This window comes from Argopecten irradians, chromosome 2, assembly GCF_041381155.1.
Source record: "Argopecten irradians isolate NY chromosome 2, Ai_NY, whole genome shotgun sequence".
NCBI classification, from domain to species: Eukaryota; Metazoa; Mollusca; class Bivalvia; order Pectinida; family Pectinidae; genus Argopecten; species Argopecten irradians.
In genome coordinates this window covers 3,062,405-3,069,361 of record NC_091135.1, presented here as the reverse complement: position 1 = coordinate 3,069,361, position 6,957 = coordinate 3,062,405, and the positions used below count along the sequence as shown (strand labels likewise).

The following is a 6,957-nucleotide window of genomic DNA, read 5'->3' as shown; positions in this document are numbered from 1 at the left end:
TCATCGTTGTGATATATACTCTATCAATACCATGTTATCAAGCTAGGTCATCGTCGTGATATATCCTCTTATCAATGCCATGGTTCCCCAGGGTCATCGCTGTGATATATACTCTTATCAATGCCATGGTTCCCCAGAGTCATCGCTGTGATATATACTCTTATCAATACCATGGTTCCCCAGGGTCATCGTTGTGATATTTACTCTATCAATACCATGGTTCACCAGGGTCATTGTTTTGATATTTACTCTATCAATACCATGATACCCCTGGGTCATCTTTTTGATAATACTTTATCAATGCCATGATTCCAATAGGTCATCGTAGTCATATACACACTCAATCAGTACTATGATTTACCTGGAGCATCGTAGTTATAGATATACTATCGGTACTATAATTGTCATGATTGTTATAAACTTTGTATATAATAGCTCCCCGGGACATCGTAGTTGACATATTGTAACAATATCACGATACCCCCGGGGAACCATCATTGTTACCCCGGGTAGTCTAATTCATTTCCAGTGACATATTCCCGGTCTGATCATAAACTTGACCTAATGATACTACTGTTATATGCAATGTGTCATCATTTGTTTTATTGGAGTGAGGACTGCCCATACCAAAAAGCACAAAAAATTATACTGATTTAGGCACAAAAAGTCATAACTTTTTAATGCTAGATTGATACCATATCTGGTTAGGGGTTCCAACCTAGCACTAAAAAGGCACCAAAAAGAAAAAAGAATTACAATCAACACATGTCATGATCATCTAATCAGTTATTTTATTACAGTAAAAAAACAACACAATTTAGGTACAATTTTACAAAGGCAGAAAATAGGCACATAAAAGGTACACTCGCCCAGTCTTAATTCAAGTACTGAATCATAGAAAAGCACAAAAAGGTATACCATAATACCCCTTAATTATGACAGTAAAAAAATCTAAAATGAACAGTAAATGTTCAACTTTTTGTGCATTTCACAATTTACTATAATTATGATATATATATGCCAGTCATAAAATACATAAACATCTATTTTAAGAAAAAATCAAAAGTGTTAGAAAAATAGAGAATGTTTGAATAACTGGAATTCACATTTCTGAAATCCATTACCATTAACTAAATAATCTGAAAAGGTAACATTTAACTGTACAATCATACCCTCTTAAAATTTGCTTGACAAATGTGTAAAATAAATGTGAAATATTTACTATTAGGAGACCTTATACGGAACCATACAAATAATCTTTAAAAGTCATTCTTACTAAAACATTGCATATATTTAAATATGATTTGATAAATAATCGTGAAAAGTAACTATTAAATATTTATAAAAATAAAAGTAAGATTTAATCATTTCAATAAATCATGTAAAATAGTTTAATAAAATCATACTCTCTTAAAATTAACTTACTTAAAATTAGTTACTGTTATTACTAGATCACCTTACAGAAACAGTAAAATAATCTTTAAAATTCATTCTTACATCGATGCACTCTTACATTACACTCCTCAATTTCATTCTTACATAAATACATTCTTAATTTACACTCTTACATTTTATTCTTACATCAATATATTCTTAGATTAAATTACACTCTTAAATTTCATTCTTACATCAATATATTCTTAAAGGTTTTTTTACATCAATATATTGTACACTGTATACACATAATTATGTATGACTTGATAATCTTGAATAGTTACTATTACATATAAATACACTTTTAAAATAAAATTCATTTATGGTCACTATGCAACACCTACTATATATTCAGCTCTCAACAAAAATTATATTTATGCACATTTTACTGGTCAATGCTTTTCTTGTGTGAAAGTACACATGTATGTTTATTTTTCTATTTATTTATTTTTAATCATTTTTGTCAAATGAATATTCTTTTTTATTTTTACTTTAAATTGTTTAGAAAGAAAATATCTGATATAATTACTATAACTAATACTACACAACTTTTATCTATAATATATATGACAGATATGCATTCCTATTTTTATATATAGCTTTACTTGTAAATCATAAGGATTTTAAACTAAAAGTTTAAGTTGAAAACTTTGTATATATAATTATAAGAACAAAAATATGGTAAATATAGTCTGACAAATCAAAAATGCTTCATATTCACATACATATAAAATACATCAGAATATATCTGCTGTCTTCTTTCTCTCCAAGCTCACCAGAACACGGATCTTCGTTGTCATAGAATACTTCACCTCTGCCACTGAGGCTTTGCCGTTCATAGCGATTTATGTATTATTAATGTTTGTTTCTTTTATCAGTGCAATTTCTCTATACATATACTCAGTCATATTAGATTGTAGGCTATAATGATGATTAGAAAAATGTGATATCATTATACATGTATATTGTTTTGCTGCATATCTAAAAAGACATTTCTTTCTTTCACTTACCAACAATTACTCCTGCAATGGTAGGGTTCATACCTTCCTTACTGTGGACCCCAGACAAGTTCCCAAGAGCAACCAACTCTGCATTCGTATAGAATACCGATATAGCGTACCGCGCTACTTGGGTTCCCTTTACTTTCTTTTGTGCCATCTTGACGTGTTTTGGGTACACATATGCACCGGTACGTGGCAAATGCTCAATCATCTACAAAAGGCAGAAAAACATTAAAGGGACAATTCAGTCTAAGAGAACATTAAAATTTGTACATATATCGGAAAAAACTAGTTCTAATGGAAATTAGATCAGTCGGTTTTACTGTGATATGCATGAAATGCCCATGATGGTGACATGTGTGTGAAATGTTCAAACTCGCTCGCTGTCCGCCATTACACATTGTGGTCAAACTTCTTGTATGCCGAACCCTGTCCCTTGCTCGTAGAGTAATGCAATTTTTGTCCAGAACTGCTCAAATCGCTCTGACGGTAGTGTGTTTACCTTGTTAGGTGAATTGTCTTGCCTAAAAATCATTTTATCACCTTCTCAGTGGTTATGTAGTTCATTTGTTTAACGTGCGTGCCTTTGACTCGGGTATGGGTACAGCGTCCATATTGTACCTGCTTAATTGTATTGATCAACGATTTGATATTTGAACGATATTAATTAAAATACTTAACAATGTCGAGGAATTTGTCAATGTTTTACGTTATATATTTCATAAGAAATGTAGAACAATACATTTATGCTATATTTGGCTTCTTGGTTATGTAAAAGAATTAGCCTGAGTGAATTGTCTCTTTAACATAATCATAATAAAATATTATTATCAAGCTTCAGAAGAGTTAACTTCATATACCTTGGTATGCTTGACTAATGGTATACATCACAGTTCCATACCTGCATTTTCATTGGTATGTGTTTTCATCTGTGAAGTCAAAATAGTCATAACTAACATTTTAAGTATCTATGTACACCATAAAAATAATACTTCAATGTTATCACTCTAAGTGAATGTCACATGGTAATGGTATCTATACTTTACATTATGGAAACGGTATTGACTTCAGTATCCATAACATGTACATGTATTGCACTAGGCAATAGAGGAAATTTGGGAAACAGTTTTTAGGCTATTCTGTATAAGTGAGTGTCTTAATTTTACTGACACCTATATTAAGATATCTCAGTAATTCGGAAATGGCCAAAGATTTGTCTGGTTCAACTACATGGTTTGATCATAAAAATGCAACTAAAGATTATTATAAGGTGACATTTAAATCGCATGTTTTAATAATACCATTGTTCTTCAATTGCTGAATTTAATCTCTAGCCTTCTTCAGCTGTGCAGAGACCTTCCGGCATCTGTTCTCGGCTTTCATTAGGTCCTCACAGAGAGACTTTACCCCATATCGGGTTCCAATGCAGGATACGTTGGAACACTGTATATTCACATAACATTAGTATTAAAATCTATATTCACATATTAAAAGATCCTCTACATCTTACTACATATTATTAAATTATCAAATTATTAACTCATTTGACTTTAAAATTATTTGTAAAGACTAAACAAAATCATTTATCTAGGTACTTACTCGACAAATGTTCAAATGACAAATGTAAAGCGACGAGATAATTTAATATCAAATTTAAGTGAACTTATATTAACATTTGCAAGTTTTTGAAATGTTCATTAGGAATGCATTGTCATTCAATAATAGTATGTCTGATGATCTGAAATGGCATATTTACATAAATAATCATACAATGTACTGTTTTGCTATGCAAAATGTAGTAATGATTGTCCAACACTGTCTGCATTGTTATATTGCATATGTTTATTCCAACTCTACAATGTTTTAAAAACAAGGAAATAAAATAAATAATATAAGTTTCGGACCAAATTAGAAAGAGATTCTTTAATTCCTACAAAAGAAGAAGGATTTTAACTGGCCTTCATGCCAGGTGAGCTAACAAGGCCATGTTATATTCTTGGTGCTTGATCTTTTCCTATCTTTAAAACTCAGTACTTATCATTCTAATATTTAATGTTTTGAAGAAGACAGTCTTTTATTGTTACTATAACTAATAACATTGTATCTGTACACAAAACTTATTACAAATGATTATGAAGTACATAACTTCATGATCTTACATCTCTCACAGATGAACTTACATCTCTCACATCATCATTTAGCACCCTGTTGACTGGATTTAGCACCCTGTTGACTGGAGTTTTCTCTTGATGTTGCCTTTGCTTTGGTGGCGTGCACATGCATGGTTGGCATCTGGCCTTAATCCTAAAAAATGTTAAATTTCAATATTAAAAAGAGATATGAAACATATGAATACTGTATAAGAAGTAATATAGACTTTTTCTAAAAATTCCTTGTGTTTCATTAAAAAAAATTCAGATAAACATCAATTGGGGGATTGAAAAGTGCACCAGTTTATTGATAAAGAATTATCGATAACAATTGTTTTTTTGTGAAAATTAACATATGAGTACCTGCTTTTTTTTCATAATAAAGGGACTGATATGTAACAATGTTTTGTAAAAACTATAGCGAAGAATGCGGGGAGTAAATATCAAAGAACTTATATTGCTTCACAGCTATATATTATTACCCATAATCTATACAGATATATATATACACGGGTATACAGATAATGTATCATATTCCTATAAAGACACTTGGCATGTCACTTCAAAGAATAGACAAGAATCCAACATGGTGATTATAATATATACGACCTTTCCTAAACCCAACTTTACTTCAGTTCACTGCCCTCTCTCATTCCCATACACCATATAAGGTATTAGATATAATTTAATTCAATTAACATACCATGGCATGTACTGGGGTGAAGAAAATCAGTGTGAGTTGGCGGAAGTACATGTACATCTGTCTGAAAGACTGCCCTGGGTCTGTTTGGTGTCTATAAAAGCAAGCAATTAATTTCATATATATATACCAGATCAATTGTTTTTGTAGTTCAGTATTGATTTTTTTTTCTAAAAGATCTGAAAAGTTTGTGAGTAATGTCTGTAGTGGCAGTAAAGATACAGATATCGCTTGATGTGGTGCAATGGTAACATTCTGAAAAGAAAGTTATTTATATAGATAATCAAAATGTGTGTCAGTATCTCCATAATAGTATATATTTTAAAATATGATAATAATAGATGAATTATTTAAGTAAGTATATAGCTACGATGACCCGGGGGCATGATGGTGTGACTATGATGCCCCGAGGGAATTGTGATATTGATAGAGTCTGTATAACTATGATGACCCTGGGGAATCGTATTATTGAAAGAGACTGTACAACTATGATGACCCCGGGGAATCGTTTTATTGATGGAATCTGTATAACTATGATGACCCTGGGGAATCGTTTTATTGATAGAGTCTGTATAACTATGATGACCCCGGGGAATCGTTTTATTGATAGAGCCTGTATAACTATGATGACCCCGGGAATCGTTTTATTGAAAGAGGCTGTATACCTATGATGACCCGGTGGAATCGTTTTATTGATAGAGTCTGTATAACTATGATGACCCTGGGGAATCGTATTATTGAAAGAGACTGTACAACTATGATGACCCCGGGGAATCGTTTTATTGATAGAGTCTGTATAACTATGATGACCCTGGGGAATCATTCTATTGATAGAGTCTGTATAACTTTGATGACCCCGGGGAATCGTTTTATTGATAGAGCCTGTATAACTATGATGACCCCGGGGAATCGTTTTATTGAAAGAGGCTGTATACCTATGATGACCCGGTGAAATCGTTTTATTGATAGAGTCTGTATAACTATGATGACCCGGGGAAATCGTATTATTGATAGAGTCTGTATAACTATGATGACCGGGGGGAATCGTTTTATTGAAAGAGTCTGTATAACTATGATGACCCTGGGGAATCATTCTATTGATAGAGTCTGTATAACTTTGATGACCCTGGGGAATCATTTTATTGATAGAGTCTGTATAACTATAATGACCCCGAGGAATCGTTTTATTGATAGAGTCTGTATAACTATGATGACCCGGTGGAATCGTATTATTGAAAGAGGCTGTATAAGTATGATGACCCGGGGAAATCGTATTATTGATAGAGTCTGTATAACTATGATGACCGGGGGGAATCGTTTTATTGAAAGAGTCTGTATAACTATGATGACCGGGGGGAATCGTTTTATTGATAGAGTCTTTATAACTATGATGATCGGGGGGAATCGTTTTATTGAAAGAGTCTGTATAACTATGATGACCGGGGGGAATCGTTTTATTGATAGAGTCTGTATAACTATGATGACCGGGGGGAATCGTTTTATTGAAAGAGTTTGTATAACTATGATGACCGGGGGAATCGTTTTATTGATAGAGTCTGTATAACTATGACCCCAGGGAATCGTATTATTGATAGAGTCTGTATAACTATGATGACCCCGGCGAATCGTTTTATTGATAGAGTCTGTATAACCACGATGACCCGGGTGAATC

General features: G+C 32.5%; 1 long non-coding RNA gene across 1 annotated transcript; it reads right to left on the bottom strand.

The window, feature by feature from the left end:
- Window positions 1–2,028: 2,028 nt before the first annotated feature.
- On the bottom strand, window positions 2,029–3,875 carry LOC138314148 (uncharacterized). The gene is made up of 3 exons (XR_011207341.1): window positions 3,737–3,875; window positions 3,296–3,364; window positions 2,029–2,646 (listed from the first exon to the last, which is right to left on the bottom strand). It is a non-coding gene; the product is annotated as an uncharacterized lncRNA (long non-coding RNA).
- Window positions 3,876–6,957: the final 3,082 nt, after the last annotated feature.